Here is a 22,444-nt window from a genome sequence, read left to right as displayed (position 1 = left end):
ATTCACATAATGAAAACCTATACTTTGTTTCGGTCGAGTTCCCCATTCAAATGCATGTAACAGTGAGAAACGCACTGTCTTGGCGAAAGAAAGCGTTTTTGTACAACTTCATAGAAATAGCTGTAACTTTTGATAGAAGACTCGGATACACATGTTTATGGCTTTATCTTATAGAACTCAAGGTTCCCGTGCTGGGAAAACAGGTTTTGCAGCTGTTTGAGCTAAGATTTCCAAGTTATTCACATAATGAAAACCTATACTTTGTTTCGGTCGAGTTCCCCATTCAAATGCATGTAACAGTGAGAAACGCACTGTCTTGGCGAAAGAAAGCGTTTTTGTACAACTTCATAGAAATAGCTGTAACTTTTGATAGAAGACTCGGATACACATGTTTATGGCTTTATCTTATAGAACTCAAGGTTCCCGTGCTGGGAAAACAGGTTTTGCAGCTGTTTGAGCTAAGATTTCCAAGTTATTCACATAATGAAAACCTATACTTTGTTTCGGTCGAGTTCCCCATTCAAATGCATGTAACAGTGAGAAACGCACTGTCTTGGCGAAAGAAAGCGTTTTTGTACAACTTCATAGAAATAGCTGTAACTTTTGATAGAAGACTCGGATACACATGTTTATGGCTTTATCTTATAGAACTCAAGGTTCCCGTGCTGGGAAAACAGGTTTTGCAGCTGTTTGAGCTAAGATTTCCAAGTTATTCACATAATGAAAACCTATACTTTGTTTCGGTCGAGTTCCCCATTCAAATGCATGTAACAGTGAGAAACGCACTGTCTTGGCGAAAGAAAGCGTTTTTGTACAACTTCATAGAAATAGCTGTAACTTTTGATAGAAGACTCGGATACACATGTTTATGGCTTTATCTTATAGAACTCAAGGTTCCCGTGCTGGGAAAACAGGTTTTGCAGCTGTTTGAGCTAAGATTTCCAAGTTATTCACATAATGAAAACCTATACTTTGTTTCGGTCGAGTTCCCCATTCAAATGCATGTAACAGTGAGAAACGCACTGTCTTGGCAAAAGAAAGCGTTTTTGTACAACTTCATAGAAATAGCTGTAACTTTTGATAGAAGACTCGGATACACATGTTTATGGCTTTATCTTATAGAACTCAAGGTTCCCGTGCTGGGAAAACAGGTTTTGCAACTGTTTGAGCTAAGATTTCCAAGTTATTCACATAATGAAAACCTATACTTTGTTTCGGTCGAGTTCCCCATTCAAATGCATGTAACAGTGAGAAACGCACTGTCTTGGCGAAAGAAAGCGTTTTTGTACAACTTCATAGAAATAGCTGTAACTTTTGATAGAAGACTCGGATACACATGTTTATGGCTTTATCTTATAGAACTCAAGGTTCCCGTGCTGGGAAAACAGGTTTTGCAGCTGTTTGAGCTAAGATTTCCAAGTTATTCACATAATGAAAACCTATACTTTGTTTCGGTCGAGTTCCCCATTCAAATGCATGTAACAGTGAGAAACGCACTGTCTTGGCGAAAGAAAGCGTTTTTGTACAACTTCATATAAATAGCTGTAACTTTTGATAGAAGACTCGGATACACATGTTTATGGCTTTATCTTATAGAACTCAAGGTTCCCGTGCTGGGAAAACAGGTTTTGCAGCTGTTTGAGCTAAGATTTCCAAGTTATTCACATAATGAAAACCTATACTTTGTTTCGGTCGAGTTCCCCATTCAAATGCATGTAACAGTGAGAAACGCACTGTCTTGGCGAAAGAAAGCGTTTTTGTACAACTTCATAGAAATAGCTGTAACTTTTGATAGAAGACTCGGATACACATGTTTATGGCTTTATCTTATAGAACTCAAGGTTCCCGTGCTGGGAAAACAGGTTTTGCAACTGTTTGAGCTAAGATTTCCAAGTTATTCACATAATGAAAACCTATACTTTGTTTCGGTCGAGTTCCCCATTCAAATGCATGTAACAGTGAGAAACGCACTGTCTTGGCGAAAGAAAGCGTTTTTGTACAACTTCATAGAAATAGCTGTAACTTTTGATAGAAGACTCGGATACACATGTTTATGGCTTTATCTTATAGAACTCAAGGTTCCCGTGCTGGGAAAACAGGTTTTGCAGCTGTTTGAGCTAAGATTTCCAAGTTATTCACATAATGAAAACCTATACTTTGTTTCGGTCGAGTTCCCCATTCAAATGCATGTAACAGTGAGAAACGCACTGTCTTGGCAAAAGAAAGCGTTTTTGTACAACTTCATAGAAATAGCTGTAACTTTTGATAGAAGACTCGGATACACATGTTTATGGCTTTATCTTATAGAACTCAAGGTTCCCGTGCTGGGAAAACAGGTTTTGCAGCTGTTTGAGCTAAGATTTCCAAGTTATTCACATAATGAAAACCTATACTTTGTTTCGGTCGAGTTCCCCATTCAAATGCATGTAACAGTGAGAAACGCACTGTCTTGGCAAAAGAAAGCGTTTTTGTACAACTTCATAGAAATAGCTGTAACTTTTGATAGAAGACTCGGATACACATGTTTATGGCTTTATCTTATAGAACTCAAGGTTCCCGTGCTGGGAAAACAGGTTTTGCAACTGTTTGAGCTAAGATTTCCAAGTTATTCACATAATGAAAACCTATACTTTGTTTCGGTCGAGTTCCCCATTCAAATGCATGTAACAGTGAGAAACGCACTGTCTTGGCAAAAGAAAGCGTTTTTGTACAACTTCATAGAAATAGCTGTAACTTTTGATAGAAGACTCGGATACACATGTTTATGGCTTTATCTTATAGAACTCAAGGTTCCCGTGCTGGGAAAACAGGTTTTGCAGCTGTTTGAGCTAAGATTTCCAAGTTATTCACATAATGAAAACCTATACTTTGTTTCGGTCGAGTTCCCCATTCAAATGCATGTAACAGTGAGAAACGCACTGTCTTGGCGAAAGAAAGCGTTTTTGTACAACTTCATAGAAATAGCTGTAACTTTTGATAGAAGACTCGGATACACATGTTTATGGCTTTATCTTATAGAACTCAAGGTTCCCGTGCTGGGAAAACAGGTTTTGCAGCTGTTTGAGCTAAGATTTCCAAGTTATTCACATAATGAAAACCTATACTTTGTTTCGGTCGAGTTCCCCATTCAAATGCATGTAACAGTGAGAAACGCACTGTCTTGGCAAAAGAAAGCGTTTTTGTACAACTTCATAGAAATAGCTGTAACTTTTGATAGAAGACTCGGATACACATGTTTATGGCTTTATCTTATAGAACTCAAGGTTCCCGTGCTGGGAAAACAGGTTTTGCAGCTGTTTGAGCTAAGATTTCCAAGTTATTCACATAATGAAAACCTATACTTTGTTTCGGTCGAGTTCCCCATTCAAATGCATGTAACAGTGAGAAACGCACTGTCTTGGCAAAAGAAAGCGTTTTTGTACAACTTCATAGAAATAGCTGTAACTTTTGATAGAAGACTCGGATACACATGTTTATGGCTTTATCTTATAGAACTCAAGGTTCCCGTGCTGGGAAAACAGGTTTTGCAACTGTTTGAGCTAAGATTTCCAAGTTATTCACATAATGAAAACCTATACTTTGTTTCGGTCGAGTTCCCCATTCAAATGCATGTAACAGTGAGAAACGCACTGTCTTGGCGAAAGAAAGCGTTTTTGTACAACTTCATAGAAATAGCTGTAACTTTTGATAGAAGACTCGGATACACATGTTTATGGCTTTATCTTATAGAACTCAAGGTTCCCGTGCTGGGAAAACAGGTTTTGCAGCTGTTTGAGCTAAGATTTCCAAGTTATTCACATAATGAAAACCTATACTTTGTTTCGGTCGAGTTCCCCATTCAAATGCATGTAACAGTGAGAAACGCACTGTCTTGGCGAAAGAAAGCGTTTTTGTACAACTTCATAGAAATAGCTGTAACTTTTGATAGAAGACTCGGATACACATGTTTATGGCTTTATCTTATAGAACTCAAGGTTCCCGTGCTGGGAAAACAGGTTTTGCAGCTGTTTGAGCTAAGATTTCCAAGTTATTCACATAATGAAAACCTATACTTTGTTTCGGTCGAGTTCCCCATTCAAATGCATGTAACAGTGAGAAACGCACTGTCTTGGCGAAAGAAAGCGTTTTTGTACAACTTCATAGAAATAGCTGTAACTTTTGATAGAAGACTCGGATACACATGTTTATGGCTTTATCTTATAGAACTCAAGGTTCCCGTGCTGGGAAAACAGGTTTTGCAGCTGTTTGAGCTAAGATTTCCAAGTTATTCACATAATGAAAACCTATACTTTGTTTCGGTCGAGTTCCCCATTCAAATGCATGTAACAGTGAGAAACGCACTGTCTTGGCGAAAGAAAGCGTTTTTGTACAACTTCATAGAAATAGCTGTAACTTTTGATAGAAGACTCGGATACACATGTTTATGGCTTTATCTTATAGAACTCAAGGTTCCCGTGCTGGGAAAACAGGTTTTGCAACTGTTTGAGCTAAGATTTCCAAGTTATTCACATAATGAAAACCTATACTTTGTTTCGGTCGAGTTCCCCATTCAAATGCATGTAACAGTGAGAAACGCACTGTCTTGGCGAAAGAAAGCGTTTTTGTACAACTTCATAGAAATAGCTGTAACTTTTGATAGAAGACTCGGATACACATGTTTATGGCTTTATCTTATAGAACTCAAGGTTCCCGTGCTGGGAAAACAGGTTTTGCAGCTGTTTGAGCTAAGATTTCCAAGTTATTCACATAATGAAAACCTATACTTTGTTTCGGTCGAGTTCCCCATTCAAATGCATGTAACAGTGAGAAACGCACTGTCTTGGCGAAAGAAAGCGTTTTTGTACAACTTCATAGAAATAGCTGTAACTTTTGATAGAAGACTCGGATACACATGTTTATGGCTTTATCTTATAGAACTCAAGGTTCCCGTGCTGGGAAAACAGGTTTTGCAGCTGTTTGAGCTAAGATTTCCAAGTTATTCACATAATGAAAACCTATACTTTGTTTCGGTCGAGTTCCCCATTCAAATGCATGTAACAGTGAGAAACGCACTGTCTTGGCGAAAGAAAGCGTTTTTGTACAACTTCATAGAAATAGCTGTAACTTTTGATAGAAGACTCGGATACACATGTTTATGGCTTTATCTTATAGAACTCAAGGTTCCCGTGCTGGGAAAACAGGTTTTGCAACTGTTTGAGCTAAGATTTCCAAGTTATTCACATAATGAAAACCTATACTTTGTTTCGGTCGAGTTCCCCATTCAAATGCATGTAACAGTGAGAAACGCACTGTCTTGGCAAAAGAAAGCGTTTTTGTACAACTTCATAGAAATAGCTGTAACTTTTGATAGAAGACTCGGATACACATGTTTATGGCTTTATCTTATAGAACTCAAGGTTCCCGTGCTGGGAAAACAGGTTTTGCAGCTGTTTGAGCTAAGATTTCCAAGTTATTCACATAATGAAAACCTATACTTTGTTTCGGTCGAGTTCCCCATTCAAATGCATGTAACAGTGAGAAACGCACTGTCTTGGCGAAAGAAAGCGTTTTTGTACAACTTCATAGAAATAGCTGTAACTTTTGATAGAAGACTCGGATACACATGTTTATGGCTTTATCTTATAGAACTCAAGGTTCCCGTGCTGGGAAAACAGGTTTTGCAGCTGTTTGAGCTAAGATTTCCAAGTTATTCACATAATGAAAACCTATACTTTGTTTCGGTCGAGTTCCCCATTCAAATGCATGTAACAGTGAGAAACGCACTGTCTTGGCAAAAGAAAGCGTTTTTGTACAACTTCATAGAAATAGCTGTAACTTTTGATAGAAGACTCGGATACACATGTTTATGGCTTTATCTTATAGAACTCAAGGTTCCCGTGCTGGGAAAACAGGTTTTGCAACTGTTTGAGCTAAGATTTCCAAGTTATTCACATAATGAAAACCTATACTTTGTTTCGGTCGAGTTCCCCATTCAAATGCATGTAACAGTGAGAAACGCACTGTCTTGGCGAAAGAAAGCGTTTTTGTACAACTTCATAGAAATAGCTGTAACTTTTGATAGAAGACTCGGATACACATGTTTATGGCTTTATCTTATAGAACTCAAGGTTCCCGTGCTGGGAAAACAGGTTTTGCAGCTGTTTGAGCTAAGATTTCCAAGTTATTCACATAATGAAAACCTATACTTTGTTTCGGTCGAGTTCCCCATTCAAATGCATGTAACAGTGAGAAACGCACTGTCTTGGCGAAAGAAAGCGTTTTTGTACAACTTCATAGAAATAGCTGTAACTTTTGATAGAAGACTCGGATACACATGTTTATGGCTTTATCTTATAGAACTCAAGGTTCCCGTGCTGGGAAAACAGGTTTTGCAGCTGTTTGAGCTAAGATTTCCAAGTTATTCACATAATGAAAACCTATACTTTGTTTCGGTCGAGTTCCCCATTCAAATGCATGTAACAGTGAGAAACGCACTGTCTTGGCGAAAGAAAGCGTTTTTGTACAACTTCATAGAAATAGCTGTAACTTTTGATAGAAGACTCGGATACACATGTTTATGGCTTTATCTTATAGAACTCAAGGTTCCCGTGCTGGGAAAACAGGTTTTGCAACTGTTTGAGCTAAGATTTCCAAGTTATTCACATAATGAAAACCTATACTTTGTTTCGGTCGAGTTCCCCATTCAAATGCATGTAACAGTGAGAAACGCACTGTCTTGGCGAAAGAAAGCGTTTTTGTACAACTTCATAGAAATAGCTGTAACTTTTGATAGAAGACTCGGATACACATGTTTATGGCTTTATCTTATAGAACTCAAGGTTCCCGTGCTGGGAAAACAGGTTTTGCAGCTGTTTGAGCTAAGATTTCCAAGTTATTCACATAATGAAAACCTATACTTTGTTTCGGTCGAGTTCCCCATTCAAATGCATGTAACAGTGAGAAACGCACTGTCTTGGCGAAAGAAAGCGTTTTTGTACAACTTCATAGAAATAGCTGTAACTTTTGATAGAAGACTCGGATACACATGTTTATGGCTTTATCTTATAGAACTCAAGGTTCCCGTGCTGGGAAAACAGGTTTTGCAGCTGTTTGAGCTAAGATTTCCAAGTTATTCACATAATGAAAACCTATACTTTGTTTCGGTCGAGTTCCCCATTCAAATGCATGTAACAGTGAGAAACGCACTGTCTTGGCGAAAGAAAGCGTTTTTGTACAACTTCATAGAAATAGCTGTAACTTTTGATAGAAGACTCGGATACACATGTTTATGGCTTTATCTTATAGAACTCAAGGTTCCCGTGCTGGGAAAACAGGTTTTGCAGCTGTTTGAGCTAAGATTTCCAAGTTATTCACATAATGAAAACCTATACTTTGTTTCGGTCGAGTTCCCCATTCAAATGCATGTAACAGTGAGAAACGCACTGTCTTGGCGAAAGAAAGCGTTTTTGTACAACTTCATAGAAATAGCTGTAACTTTTGATAGAAGACTCGGATACACATGTTTATGGCTTTATCTTATAGAACTCAAGGTTCCCGTGCTGGGAAAACAGGTTTTGCAACTGTTTGAGCTAAGATTTCCAAGTTATTCACATAATGAAAACCTATACTTTGTTTCGGTCGAGTTCCCCATTCAAATGCATGTAACAGTGAGAAACGCACTGTCTTGGCGAAAGAAAGCGTTTTTGTACAACTTCATAGAAATAGCTGTAACTTTTGATAGAAGACTCGGATACACATGTTTATGGCTTTATCTTATAGAACTCAAGGTTCCCGTGCTGGGAAAACAGGTTTTGCAGCTGTTTGAGCTAAGATTTCCAAGTTATTCACATAAGGAAAACCTATACTTTGTTTCGGTCGAGTTCCCCATTCAAATGCATGTAACAGTGAGAAACGCACTGTCTTGGCGAAAGAAAGCGTTTTTGTACAACTTCATAGAAATAGCTGTAACTTTTGATAGAAGACTCGGATACACATGTTTATGGCTTTATCTTATAGAACTCAAGGTTCCCGTGCTGGGAAAACAGGTTTTGCAACTGTTTGAGCTAAGATTTCCAAGTTATTCACATAATGAAAACCTATACTTTGTTTCGGTCGAGTTCCCCATTCAAACGCATGTAACAGTGAGAAACGCACTGTCTTGGCGAAAGAAAGCGTTTTTGTACAACTTCATAGAAATAGCTGTAACTTTTGATAGAAGACTCGGATACACATGTTTATGGCTTTATCTTATAGAACTCAAGGTTCCCGTGCTGGGAAAACAGGTTTTGCAGCTGTTTGAGCTAAGATTTCCAAGTTATTCACATAATGAAAACCTATACTTTGTTTCGGTCGAGTTCCCCATTCAAATGCATGTAACAGTGAGAAACGCACTGTCTTGGCGAAAGAAAGCGTTTTTGTACAACTTCATAGAAATAGCTGTAACTTTTGATAGAAGACTCGGATACACATGTTTATGGCTTTATCTTATAGAACTCAAGGTTCCCGTGCTGGGAAAACAGGTTTTGCAACTGTTTGAGCTAAGATTTCCAAGTTATTCACATAATGAAAACCTATACTTTGTTTCGGTCGAGTTCCCCATTCAAATGCATGTAACAGTGAGAAACGCACTGTCTTGGCGAAAGAAAGCGTTTTTGTACAACTTCATAGAAATAGCTGTAACTTTTGATAGAAGACTCGGATACACATGTTTATGGCTTTATCTTATAGAACTCAAGGTTCCCGTGCTGGGAAAACAGGTTTTGCAACTGTTTGAGCTAAGATTTCCAAGTTATTCACATAATGAAAACCTATACTTTGTTTCGGTCGAGTTCCCCATTCAAATGCATGTAACAGTGAGAAACGCACTGTCTTGGCGAAAGAAAGCGTTTTTGTACAACTTCATAGAAATAGCTGTAACTTTTGATAGAAGACTCGGATACACATGTTTATGGCTTTATCTTATAGAACTCAAGGTTCCCGTGCTGGGAAAACAGGTTTTGCAGCTGTTTGAGCTAAGATTTCCAAGTTATTCACATAATGAAAACCTATACTTTGTTTCGGTCGAGTTCCCCATTCAAATGCATGTAACAGTGAGAAACGCACTGTCTTGGCGAAAGAAAGCGTTTTTGTACAACTTCATAGAAATAGCTGTAACTTTTGATAGAAGACTCGGATACACATGTTTATGGCTTTATCTTATAGAACTCAAGGTTCCCGTGCTGGGAAAACAGGTTTTGCAGCTGTTTGAGCTAAGATTTCCAAGTTATTCACATAATGAAAACCTATACTTTGTTTCGGTCGAGTTCCCCATTCAAATGCATGTAACAGTGAGAAACGCACTGTCTTGGCGAAAGAAAGCGTTTTTGTACAACTTCATAGAAATAGCTGTAACTTTTGATAGAAGACTCGGATACACATGTTTATGGCTTTATCTTATAGAACTCAAGGTTCCCGTGCTGGGAAAACAGGTTTTGCAACTGTTTGAGCTAAGATTTCCAAGTTATTCACATAAGGAAAACCTATACTTTGTTTCGGTCGAGTTCCCCATTCAAATGCATGTAACAGTGAGAAACGCACTGTCTTGGCGAAAGAAAGCGTTTTTGTACAACTTCATAGAAATAGCTGTAACTTTTGATAGAAGACTCGGATACACATGTTTATGGCTTTATCTTATAGAACTCAAGGTTCCCGTGCTGGGAAAACAGGTTTTGCAACTGTTTGAGCTAAGATTTCCAAGTTATTCACATAATGAAAACCTATACTTTGTTTCGGTCGAGTTCCCCATTCAAACGCATGTAACAGTGAGAAACGCACTGTCTTGGCGAAAGAAAGCGTTTTTGTACAACTTCATAGAAATAGCTGTAACTTTTGATAGAAGACTCGGATACACATGTTTATGGCTTTATCTTATAGAACTCAAGGTTCCCGTGCTGGGAAAACAGGTTTTGCAGCTGTTTGAGCTAAGATTTCCAAGTTATTCACATAATGAAAACCTATACTTTGTTTCGGTCGAGTTCCCCATTCAAATGCATGTAACAGTGAGAAACGCACTGTCTTGGCGAAAGAAAGCGTTTTTGTACAACTTCATAGAAATAGCTGTAACTTTTGATAGAAGACTCGGATACACATGTTTATGGCTTTATCTTATAGAACTCAAGGTTCCCGTGCTGGGAAAACAGGTTTTGCAACTGTTTGAGCTAAGATTTCCAAGTTATTCACATAATGAAAACCTATACTTTGTTTCGGTCGAGTTCCCCATTCAAATGCATGTAACAGTGAGAAACGCACTGTCTTGGCGAAAGAAAGCGTTTTTGTACAACTTCATAGAAATAGCTGTAACTTTTGATAGAAGACTCGGATACACATGTTTATGGCTTTATCTTATAGAACTCAAGGTTCCCGTGCTGGGAAAACAGGTTTTGCAGCTGTTTGAGCTAAGATTTCCAAGTTATTCACATAATGAAAACCTATACTTTGTTTCGGTCGAGTTCCCCATTCAAATGCATGTAACAGTGAGAAACGCACTGTCTTGGCGAAAGAAAGCGTTTTTGTACAACTTCATAGAAATAGCTGTAACTTTTGATAGAAGACTCGGATACACATGTTTATGGCTTTATCTTATAGAACTCAAGGTTCCCGTGCTGGGAAAACAGGTTTTGCAGCTGTTTGAGCTAAGATTTCCAAGTTATTCACATAATGAAAACCTATACTTTGTTTCGGTCGAGTTCCCCATTCAAATGCATGTAACAGTGAGAAACGCACTGTCTTGGCGAAAGAAAGCGTTTTTGTACAACTTCATAGAAATAGCTGTAACTTTTGATAGAAGACTCGGATACACATGTTTATGGCTTTATCTTATAGAACTCAAGGTTCCCGTGCTGGGAAAACAGGTTTTGCAGCTGTTTGAGCTAAGATTTCCAAGTTATTCACATAATGAAAACCTATACTTTGTTTCGGTCGAGTTCCCCATTCAAATGCATGTAACAGTGAGAAACGCACTGTCTTGGCGAAAGAAAGCGTTTTTGTACAACTTCATAGAAATAGCTGTAACTTTTGATAGAAGACTCGGATACACATGTTTATGGCTTTATCTTATAGAACTCAAGGTTCCCGTGCTGGGAAAACAGGTTTTGCAGCTGTTTGAGCTAAGATTTCCAAGTTATTCACATAATGAAAACCTATACTTTGTTTCGGTCGAGTTCCCCATTCAAATGCATGTAACAGTGAGAAACGCACTGTCTTGGCGAAAGAAAGCGTTTTTGTACAACTTCATAGAAATAGCTGTAACTTTTGATAGAAGACTCGGATACACATGTTTATGGCTTTATCTTATAGAACTCAAGGTTCCCGTGCTGGGAAAACAGGTTTTGCAACTGTTTGAGCTAAGATTTCCAAGTTATTCACATAATGAAAACCTATACTTTGTTTCGGTCGAGTTCCCCATTCAAATGCATGTAACAGTGAGAAACGCACTGTCTTGGCGAAAGAAAGCGTTTTTGTACAACTTCATAGAAATAGCTGTAACTTTTGATAGAAGACTCGGATACACATGTTTATGGCTTTATCTTATAGAACTCAAGGTTCCCGTGCTGGGAAAACAGGTTTTGCAGCTGTTTGAGCTAAGATTTCCAAGTTATTCACATAATGAAAACCTATACTTTGTTTCGGTCGAGTTCCCCATTCAAATGCATGTAACAGTGAGAAACGCACTGTCTTGGCGAAAGAAAGCGTTTTTGTACAACTTCATAGAAATAGCTGTAACTTTTGATAGAAGACTCGGATACACATGTTTATGGCTTTATCTTATAGAACTCAAGGTTCCCGTGCTGGGAAAACAGGTTTTGCAGCTGTTTGAGCTAAGATTTCCAAGTTATTCACATAATGAAAACCTATACTTTGTTTCGGTCGAGTTCCCCATTCAAATGCATGTAACAGTGAGAAACGCACTGTCTTGGCGAAAGAAAGCGTTTTTGTACAACTTCATAGAAATAGCTGTAACTTTTGATAGAAGACTCGGATACACATGTTTATGGCTTTATCTTATAGAACTCAAGGTTCCCGTGCTGGGAAAACAGGTTTTGCAACTGTTTGAGCTAAGATTTCCAAGTTATTCACATAATGAAAACCTATACTTTGTTTCGGTCGAGTTCCCCATTCAAATGCATGTAACAGTGAGAAACGCACTGTCTTGGCGAAAGAAAGCGTTTTTGTACAACTTCATAGAAATAGCTGTAACTTTTGATAGAAGACTCGGATACACATGTTTATGGCTTTATCTTATAGAACTCAAGGTTCCCGTGCTGGGAAAACAGGTTTTGCAGCTGTTTGAGCTAAGATTTCCAAGTTATTCACATAATGAAAACCTATACTTTGTTTCGGTCGAGTTCCCCATTCAAATGCATGTAACAGTGAGAAACGCACTGTCTTGGCGAAAGAAAGCGTTTTTGTACAACTTCATAGAAATAGCTGTAACTTTTGATAGAAGACTCGGATACACATGTTTATGGCTTTATCTTATAGAACTCAAGGTTCCCGTGCTGGGAAAACAGGTTTTGCAACTGTTTGAGCTAAGATTTCCAAGTTATTCACATAATGAAAACCTATACTTTGTTTCGGTCGAGTTCCCCATTCAAATGCATGTAACAGTGAGAAACGCACTGTCTTGGCGAAAGAAAGCGTTTTTGTACAACTTCATAGAAATAGCTGTAACTTTTGATAGAAGACTCGGATACACATGTTTATGGCTTTATCTTATAGAACTCAAGGTTCCCGTGCTGGGAAAACAGGTTTTGCAGCTGTTTGAGCTAAGATTTCCAAGTTATTCACATAATGAAAACCTATACTTTGTTTCGGTCGAGTTCCCCATTCAAATGCATGTAACAGTGAGAAACGCACTGTCTTGGCGAAAGAAAGCGTTTTTGTACAACTTCATAGAAATAGCTGTAACTTTTGATAGAAGACTCGGATACACATGTTTATGGCTTTATCTTATAGAACTCAAGGTTCCCGTGCTGGGAAAACAGGTTTTGCAGCTGTTTGAGCTAAGATTTCCAAGTTATTCACATAATGAAAACCTATACTTTGTTTCGGTCGAGTTCCCCATTCAAATGCATGTAACAGTGAGAAACGCACTGTCTTGGCGAAAGAAAGCGTTTTTGTACAACTTCATAGAAATAGCTGTAACTTTTGATAGAAGACTCGGATACACATGTTTATGGCTTTATCTTATAGAACTCAAGGTTCCCGTGCTGGGAAAACAGGTTTTGCAGCTGTTTGAGCTAAGATTTCCAAGTTATTCACATAATGAAAACCTATACTTTGTTTCGGTCGAGTTCCCCATTCAAATGCATGTAACAGTGAGAAACGCACTGTCTTGGCGAAAGAAAGCGTTTTTGTACAACTTCATAGAAATAGCTGTAACTTTTGATAGAAGACTCGGATACACATGTTTATGGCTTTATCTTATAGAACTCAAGGTTCCCGTGCTGGGAAAACAGGTTTTGCAGCTGTTTGAGCTAAGATTTCCAAGTTATTCACATAATGAAAACCTATACTTTGTTTCGGTCGAGTTCCCCATTCAAATGCATGTAACAGTGAGAAACGCACTGTCTTGGCGAAAGAAAGCGTTTTTGTACAACTTCATAGAAATAGCTGTAACTTTTGATAGAAGACTCGGATACACATGTTTATGGCTTTATCTTATAGAACTCAAGGTTCCCGTGCTGGGAAAACAGGTTTTGCAACTGTTTGAGCTAAGATTTCCAAGTTATTCACATAATGAAAACCTATACTTTGTTTCGGTCGAGTTCCCCATTCAAATGCATGTAACAGTGAGAAACGCACTGTCTTGGCGAAAGAAAGCGTTTTTGTACAACTTCATAGAAATAGCTGTAACTTTTGATAGAAGACTCGGATACACATGTTTATGGCTTTATCTTATAGAACTCAAGGTTCCCGTGCTGGGAAAACAGGTTTTGCAGCTGTTTGAGCTAAGATTTCCAAGTTATTCACATAATGAAAACCTATACTTTGTTTCGGTCGAGTTCCCCATTCAAATGCATGTAACAGTGAGAAACGCACTGTCTTGGCGAAAGAAAGCGTTTTTGTACAACTTCATAGAAATAGCTGTAACTTTTGATAGAAGACTCGGATACACATGTTTATGGCTTTATCTTATAGAACTCAAGGTTCCCGTGCTGGGAAAACAGGTTTTGCAGCTGTTTGAGCTAAGATTTCCAAGTTATTCACATAATGAAAACCTATACTTTGTTTCGGTCGAGTTCCCCATTCAAATGCATGTAACAGTGAGAAACGCACTGTCTTGGCGAAAGAAAGCGTTTTTGTACAACTTCATAGAAATAGCTGTAACTTTTGATAGAAGACTCGGATACACATGTTTATGGCTTTATCTTATAGAACTCAAGGTTCCCGTGCTGGGAAAACAGGTTTTGCAACTGTTTGAGCTAAGATTTCCAAGTTATTCACATAATGAAAACCTATACTTTGTTTCGGTCGAGTTCCCCATTCAAATGCATGTAACAGTGAGAAACGCACTGTCTTGGCGAAAGAAAGCGTTTTTGTACAACTTCATAGAAATAGCTGTAACTTTTGATAGAAGACTCGGATACACATGTTTATGGCTTTATCTTATAGAACTCAAGGTTCCCGTGCTGGGAAAACAGGTTTTGCAGCTGTTTGAGCTAAGATTTCCAAGTTATTCACATAATGAAAACCTATACTTTGTTTCGGTCGAGTTCCCCATTCAAATGCATGTAACAGTGAGAAACGCACTGTCTTGGCGAAAGAAAGCGTTTTTGTACAACTTCATAGAAATAGCTGTAACTTTTGATAGAAGACTCGGATACACATGTTTATGGCTTTATCTTATAGAACTCAAGGTTCCCGTGCTGGGAAAACAGGTTTTGCAGCTGTTTGAGCTAAGATTTCCAAGTTATTCACATAATGAAAACCTATACTTTGTTTCGGTCGAGTTCCCCATTCAAATGCATGTAACAGTGAGAAACGCACTGTCTTGGCGAAAGAAAGCGTTTTTGTACAACTTCATAGAAATAGCTGTAACTTTTGATAGAAGACTCGGATACACGTGTTTATGGCTTTATCTTATAGAACTCAAGGTTCCCGTGCTGGGAAAACAGGTTTTGCAGCTGTTTGAGCTAAGATTTCCAAGTTATTCACATAATGAAAACCTATACTTTGTTTCGGTCGAGTTCCCCATTCAAATGCATGTAACAGTGAGAAACGCACTGTCTTGGCGAAAGAAAGCGTTTTTGTACAACTTCATAGAAATAGCTGTAACTTTTGATAGAAGACTCGGATACACATGTTTATGGCTTTATCTTATAGAACTCAAGGTTCCCGTGCTGGGAAAACAGGTTTTGCAACTGTTTGAGCTAAGATTTCCAAGTTATTCACATAATGAAAACCTATACTTTGTTTCGGTCGAGTTCCCCATTCAAATGCATGTAACAGTGAGAAACGCACTGTCTTGGCGAAAGAAAGCGTTTTTGTACAACTTCATAGAAATAGCTGTAACTTTTGATAGAAGACTCGGATACACATGTTTATGGCTTTATCTTATAGAACTCAAGGTTCCCGTGCTGGGAAAACAGGTTTTGCAGCTGTTTGAGCTAAGATTTCCAAGTTATTCACATAATGAAAACCTATACTTTGTTTCGGTCGAGTTCCCCATTCAAATGCATGTAACAGTGAGAAACGCACTGTCTTGGCGAAAGAAAGCGTTTTTGTACAACTTCATAGAAATAGCTGTAACTTTTGATAGAAGACTCGGATACACATGTTTATGGCTTTATCTTATAGAACTCAAGGTTCCCGTGCTGGGAAAACAGGTTTTGCAGCTGTTTGAGCTAAGATTTCCAAGTTATTCACATAATGAAAACCTATACTTTGTTTCGGTCGAGTTCCCCATTCAAATGCATGTAACAGTGAGAAACGCACTGTCTTGGCAAAAGAAAGCGTTTTTGTACAACTTCATAGAAATAGCTGTAACTTTTGATAGAAGACTCGGATACACATGTTTATGGCTTTATCTTATAGAACTCAAGGTTCCCGTGCTGGGAAAACAGGTTTTGCAGCTGTTTGAGCTAAGATTTCCAAGTTATTCACATAATGAAAACCTATACTTTGTTTCGGTCGAGTTCCCCATTCAAATGCATGTAACAGTGAGAAACGCACTGTCTTGGCGAAAGAAAGCGTTTTTGTACAACTTCATAGAAATAGCTGTAACTTTTGATAGAAGACTCGGATACACATGTTTATGGCTTTATCTTATAGAACTCAAGGTTCCCGTGCTGGGAAAACAGGTTTTGCAGCTGTTTGAGCTAAGATTTCCAAGTTATTCACATAATGAAAACCTATACTTTGTTTCGGTCGAGTTCCCCATTCAAATGCATGTAACAGTGAGAAACGCACTGTCTTGGCGAAAGAAAGCGTTTTTGTACAACTTCATAGAAATAGCTGTAACTTTTGATAGAAGACTCGGATACACGTGTTTATGGCTTTATCTTATAGAACTCAAGGTTCCCGTGCTGGGAAAACAGGTTTTGCAGCTGTTTGAGCTAAGATTTCCAAGTTATTCACATAATGAAAACCTATACTTTGTTTCGGTCGAGTTCCCCATTCAAATGCATGTAACAGTGAGAAACGCACTGTCTTGGCGAAAGAAAGCGTTTTTGTACAACTTCATAGAAATAGCTGTAACTTTTGATAGAAGACTCGGATACACATGTTTATGGCTTTATCTTATAGAACTCAAGGTTCCCGTGCTGGGAAAACAGGTTTTGCAACTGTTTGAGCTAAGATTTCCAAGTTATTCACATAATGAAAACCTATACTTTGTTTCGGTCGAGTTCCCCATTCAAATGCATGTAACAGTGAGAAACGCACTGTCTTGGCGAAAGAAAGCGTTTTTGTACAACTTCATAGAAATAGCTGTAACTTTTGATAGAAGACTCGGATACACATGTTTATGGCTTTATCTTATAGAACTCAAGGTTCCCGTGCTGGGAAAACAGGTTTTGCAGCTGTTTGAGCTAAGATTTCCAAGTTATTCACATAATGAAAACCTATACTTTGTTTCGGTCGAGTTCCCCATTCAAATGCATGTAACAGTGAGAAACGCACTGTCTTGGCGAAAGAAAGCGTTTTTGTACAACTTCATAGAAATAGCTGTAACTTTTGATAGAAGACTCGGATACACATGTTTATGGCTTTATCTTATAGAACTCAAGGTTCCCGTGCTGGGAAAACAGGTTTTGCAGCTGTTTGAGCTAAGATTTCCAAGTTATTCACATAATGAAAACCTATACTTTGTTTCGGTCGAGTTCCCCATTCAAATGCATGTAACAGTGAGAAACGCACTGTCTTGGCAAAAGAAAGCGTTTTTGTACAACTTCATAGAAATAGCTGTAACTTTTGATAGAAGACTCGGATACACATGTTTATGGCTTTATCTTATAGAACTCAAGGTTCCCGTGCTGGGAAAACAGGTTTTGCAACTGTTTGAGCTAAGATTTCCAAGTTATTCACATAATGAAAACCTATACTTTGTTTCGGTCGAGTTCCCCATTCAAATGCATGTAACAGTGAGAAACGCACTGTCTTGGCGAAAGAAAGCGTTTTTGTACAACTTCATAGAAATAGCTGTAACTTTTGATAGAAGACTCGGATACACATGTTTATGGCTTTATCTTATAGAACTCAAGGTTCCCGTGCTGGGAAAACAGGTTTTGCAGCTGTTTGAGCTAAGATTTCCAAGTTATTCACATAATGAAAACCTATACTTTGTTTCGGTCGAGTTCCCCATTCAAATGCATGTAACAGTGAGAAACGCACTGTCTTGGCGAAAGAAAGCGTTTTTGTACAACTTCATAGAAATAGCTGTAACTTTTGATAGAAGACTCGGATACACATGTTTATGGCTTTATCTTATAGAACTCAAGGTTCCCGTGCTGGGAAAACAGGTTTTGCAGCTGTTTGAGCTAAGATTTCCAAGTTATTCACATAATGAAAACCTATACTTTGTTTCGGTCGAGCTCCCCATTCAAATGCATGTAACAGTGAGAAACGCACTGTCTTGGCGAAAGAAAGCGTTTTTGTACAACTTCATAGAAATAGCTGTAACTTTTGATAGAAGACTCGGATACACATGTTTATGGCTTTATCTTATAGAACTCAAGGTTCCCGTGCTGGGAAAACAGGTTTTGCAGCTGTTTGAGCTAAGATTTCCAAGTTATTCACATAATGAAAACCTATACTTTGTTTCGGTCGAGTTCCCCATTCAAATGCATGTAACAGTGAGAAACGCACTGTCTTGGCAAAAGAAAGCGTTTTTGTACAACTTCATAGAAATAGCTGTAACTTTTGATAGAAGACTCGGATACACATGTTTATGGCTTTATCTTATAGAACTCAAGGTTCCCGTGCTGGGAAAACAGGTTTTGCAGCTGTTTGAGCTAAGATTTCCAAGTTATTCACATAATGAAAACCTATACTTTGTTTCGGTGGAGTTCCCCATTCAAATGCATGTAACAGTGAGAAACGCACTGTCTTGGCGAAAGAAAGCGTTTTTGTACAACTTCATAGAAATAGCTGTAACTTTTGATAGAAGACTCGGATACACATGTTTATGGCTTTATCTTATAGAACTCAAGGTTCCCGTGCTGGGAAAACAGGTTTTGCAACTGTTTGAGCTAAGATTTCCAAGTTATTCACATAATGAAAACCTATACTTTGTTTCGGTCGAGTTCCCCATTCAAATGCATGTAACAGTGAGAAACGCACTGTCTTGGCGAAAGAAAGCGTTTTTGTACAACTTCATAGAAATAGCTGTAACTTTTGATAGAAGACTCGGATACACATGTTTATGGCTTTATCTTATAGAACTCAAGGTTCCCGTGCTGGGAAAACAGGTTTTGCAGCTGTTTGAGCTAAGATTTCCAAGTTATTCACATAATGAAAACCTATACTTTGTTTCGGTCGAGTTCCCCATTCAAATGCATGTAACAGTGAGAAACGCACTGTCTTGGCGAAAGAAAGCGTTTTTGTACAACTTCATAGAAATAGCTGTAACTTTTGATAGAAGACTCGGATACACATGTTTATGGCTTTATCTTATAGAACTCAAGGTTCCCGTGCTGGGAAAACAGGTTTTGCAGCTGTTTGAGCTAAGATTTCCAAGTTATTCACATAATGAAAACCTATACTTTGTTTCGGTCGAGTTCCCCATTCAAATGCATGTAACAGTGAGAAACGCACTGTCTTGGCAAAAGAAAGCGATTTTGTACAACTTCATAGAAATAGCTGTAACTTTTGATAGAAGACTCGGATACACATGTTTATGGCTTTATCTTATAGAGCTCAAGGTTCCCGTGCTGGGAAAACAGGTTTTGCAACTGTTTGAGCTAAGATTTCCAAGTTATTCACATAATGAAAACCTATACTTTGTTTCGGTCGAGTTCCCCATTCAAATGCATGTAACAGTAAGAAACGCACTGTCTTGGCGAAAGAAAGCGTTTTTGTACAACTTCATAGAAATAGCTGTAACTTTTGATAGAAGACTCGGATACACATGTTTATGGCTTTATCTTATAGAACTCAAGGTTCCCGTGCTGGGAAAACAGGTTTTGCAGCTGTTTGAGCTAAGATTTCCAAGTTATTCACATAATGAAAACCTATACTTTGTTTCGGTCGAGTTCCCCATTCAAATGCATGTAACAGTGAGAAACGCACTGTCTTGGCGAAAGAAAGCGTTTTTGTACAACTTCATATAAATAGCTGTAACTTTTGATAGAAGACTCGGATACACATGTTTATGGCTTTATCTTATAGAACTCAAGGTTCCCGTGCTGGGAAAACAGGTTTTGCAGCTGTTTGAGCTAAGATTTCCAAGTTATTCACATAATGAAAACCTATACTTTGTTTCGGTGGAGTTCCCCATTCAAATGCATGTAACAGTGAGAAACGCACTGTCTTGGCGAAAGAAAGCGTTTTTGTACAACTTCATATAAATAGCTGTAACTTTTGATAGAAGACTCGGATACACATGTTTATGGCTTTATCTTATAGAACTCAAGGTTCCCGTGCTGGGAAAACAGGTTTTGCAGCTGTTTGAGCTAAGATTTCCAAGTTATTCACATAATGAAAACCTATACTTTGTTTCGGTCGAGTTCCCCATTCAAATGCATGTAACAGTGAGAAACGCACTGTCTTGGCGAAAGAAAGCGTTTTTGTACAACTTCATAGAAATAGCTGTAACTTTTGATAGAAGACTCGGATACACATGTTTATGGCTTTATCTTATAGAACTCAAGGTTCCCGTGCTGGGAAAACAGGTTTTGCAGCTGTTTGAGCTAAGATTTCCAAGTTATTCACATAATGAAAACCTATACTTTGTTTCGGTCGAGTTCCCCATTCAAATGCATGTAACAGTGAGAAACGCACTGTCTTGGCGAAAGAAAGCGTTTTTGTACAACTTCATAGAAATAGCTGTAACTTTTGATAGAAGACTCGGATACACATGTTTATGGCTTTATCTTATAGAACTCAAGGTTCCCGTGCTGGGAAAACAGGTTTTGCAGCTGTTTGAGCTAAGATTTCCAAGTTATTCACATAATGAAAACCTATACTTTGTTTCGGTCGAGTTCCCCATTCAAATGCATGTAACAGTGAGAAACGCACTGTCTTGGCGAAAGAAAGCGTTTTTGTACAACTTCATAGAAATAGCTGTAACTTTTGATAGAAGACTCGGATACACATGTTTATGGCTTTATCTTATAGAACTCAAGGTTCCCGTGCTGGGAAAACAGGTTTTGCAGCTGTTTGAGCTAAGATTTCCAAGTTATTCACATAATGAAAACCTATACTTTGTTTCGGTCGAGTTCCCCATTCAAATGCATGTAACAGTGAGAAACGCACTGTCTTGGCGAAAGAAAGCGTTTTTGTACAACTTCATAGAAATAGCTGTAACTTTTGATAGAAGACTCGGATACACATGTTTATGGCTTTATCTTATAGAACTCAAGGTTCCCGTGCTGGGAAAACAGGTTTTGCAGCTGTTTGAGCTAAGATTTCCAAGTTATTCACATAATGAAAACCTATACTTTGTTTCGGTCGAGTTCCCCATTCAAATGCATGTAACAGTGAGAAACGCACTGTCTTGGCGAAAGAAAGCGTTTTTGTACAACTTCATAGAAATAGCTGTAACTTTTGATAGAAGACTCGGATACACATGTTTATGGCTTTATCTTATAGAACTCAAGGTTCCCGTGCTGGGAAAACAGGTTTTGCAGCTGTTTGAGCTAAGATTTCCAAGTTATTCACATAATGAAAACCTATACTTTGTTTCGGTCGAGTTCCCCATTCAAATGCATGTAACAGTGAGAAACGCACTGTCTTGGCAAAAGAAAGCGTTTTTGTACAACTTCATAGAAATAGCTGTAACTTTTGATAGAAGACTCGGATACACATGTTTATGGCTTTATCTTATAGAACTCAAGGTTCCCGTGCTGGGAAAACAGGTTTTGCAGCTGTTTGAGCTAAGATTTCCAAGTTATTCACATAATGAAAACCTATACTTTGTTTCGGTCGAGTTCCCCATTCAAATGCATGTAACAGTGAGAAACGCACTGTCTTGGCGAAAGAAAGCGTTTTTGTACAACTTCATAGAAATAGCTGTAACTTTTGATAGAAGACTCGGATACACATGTTTATGGCTTTATCTTATAGAACTCAAGGTTCCCGTGCTGGGAAAACAGGTTTTGCAACTGTTTGAGCTAAGATTTCCAAGTTATTCACATAATGAAAACCTATACTTTGTTTCGGTCGAGTTCCCCATTCAAATGCATGTAACAGTGAGAAACGCACTGTCTTGGCGAAAGAAAGCGTTTTTGTACAACTTCATAGAAATAGCTGTAACTTTTGATAGAAGACTCGGATACACATGTTTATGGCTTTATCTTATAGAACTCAAGGTTCCCGTGCTGGGAAAACAGGTTTTGCAGCTGTTTGAGCTAAGATTTCCAAGTTATTCACATAATGAAAACCTATACTTTGTTTCGGTCGAGTTCCCCATTCAAATGCATGTAACAGTGAGAAACGCACTGTCTTGGCAAAAGAAAGCGTTTTTGTACAACTTCATAGAAATAGCTGTAACTTTTGATAGAAGACTCGGATACACATGTTTATGGCTTTATCTTATAGAACTCAAGGTTCCCGTGCTGGGAAAACAGGTTTTGCAGCTGTTTGAGCTAAGATTTCCAAGTTATTCACATAATGAAAACCTATACTTTGTTTCGGTCGAGTTCCCCATTCAAATGCATGTAACAGTGAGAAACGCACTGTCTTGGCGAAAGAAAGCGTTTTTGTACAACTTCATAGAAATAGCTGTAACTTTTGATAGAAGACTCGGATACACATGTTTATGGCTTTA

This window comes from Rhamphochromis longiceps, linkage group LG18, assembly GCF_057381845.1.
Source record: "Rhamphochromis longiceps isolate RC_006_pf linkage group LG18, R_longiceps_female_GT1.1, whole genome shotgun sequence".
Lineage (NCBI taxonomy): Eukaryota > Metazoa > Chordata > Actinopteri > Cichliformes > Cichlidae > Rhamphochromis > Rhamphochromis longiceps.
This window is presented reverse-complemented; position numbering follows the sequence as displayed.